Raw genomic sequence first — 1,223 nt, 5'->3', positions numbered from 1 at the left:
AGGCGTCTGTCTGTAAGACCGCTCGCTGCCTCGGGCACCGGAGTGAGCCACCAGGAAGACACGAGGCATGCTTTGAGGTTGTGGATTTTACAGAGATTGTTCCGCTCCCACGACCACGCTTGTACGGCTCTGAAACCCCGCCATCTCGGCAGAGCTGCCTCTGTCATTTGCAGGGGTGGTTTTGCTTGTTGGGTTTAGGGGCTTTTTTCAGACCAGTTGTAATGTTAATGAGCAGTCAGTTTGCAACAGAGAAACTCGAAAACACAGTCTCAAGGCGGCTCAACAGTGACACTGCCTCATTTAGTATGCTCTCGCATAACCCCTTGGTGTTACCTCGAAGCTCCCTTTTTGTTGCTGGCACAAGGAATGATTTTGTTCCCCGCGTTGAAAGCAATGCTTCCCTTCGCACAGGTTCGGCTGGCGAAGCACATCGCACCCTAGTATTGTCATCTCGATCTGGCATTCCCTAAATGCGATGCCATCATGCGCTAACTCAAAGTGGAGAACGCTCCAGGTTGCGCCGTCAACTCGATTGACGGTGATTAGCAAAGATGAGTCCCAAGAAAGCCATGTACCCCAACGCTGCTGGCCTGGAGGGCACCGCCACGTCACTTCTCCCCCTCTCCCGGGGGAGGGGTCGGGATCCTGCAGGGGCTTTCTCATCACCAATACTTCTGACAGATTCTCTCTGCTGACAGAGCAAAAGGAAGGAGTTGTTATGGCAAAATACTCCAAGTAACCGTGCTTTAAATGAACCAACGCTCCCTGCCCCCACAGCTCTTGCCCCTGCGTGTGACACACCAGCACCTGGTGAGCTCTAAGCTGTGCCAGACTGGCCCGAGTCTGCCATGGGACTGGGCAGAGCTCCTCTAGCTCTTCTTGCCACTCCGAGACCATCAGAGGGAGGACAAGCGACCGACTTTTCCGAACGGAGGCTTTTCTTGAGAGAGGCGGGCGTACTGTGGTTCACTCAGGTACCGCAGCCTCTGAAAGGCCGCGCTTCCATCTCCTGACCCCGAGTTCACCGCCGTGGGATATCTTAGCCCTTAAGCTAACAGGAGAAATATTTTAGCAGCCGCTCTTTCTCACCCGATGACTGCCCGATGACCTCCTAAGGCACCGGTTCAGCCACACTTGAAGTAGAGGACAGACTCCGAGGACGCAGGAAGAAGCATGAGAAACTCAAGCTTATTTTACTCACCTCTGCCTCGAAGCAAAGCCCT

This window comes from Phaenicophaeus curvirostris (genome assembly GCF_032191515.1).
Source record: "Phaenicophaeus curvirostris isolate KB17595 chromosome W unlocalized genomic scaffold, BPBGC_Pcur_1.0 scaffold_34, whole genome shotgun sequence".
NCBI classification, from domain to species: Eukaryota; Metazoa; Chordata; class Aves; order Cuculiformes; family Cuculidae; genus Phaenicophaeus; species Phaenicophaeus curvirostris.
The sequence above is the reverse complement of the archived record's forward strand: the minus strand, read 5'-3'. Positions refer to the sequence as shown.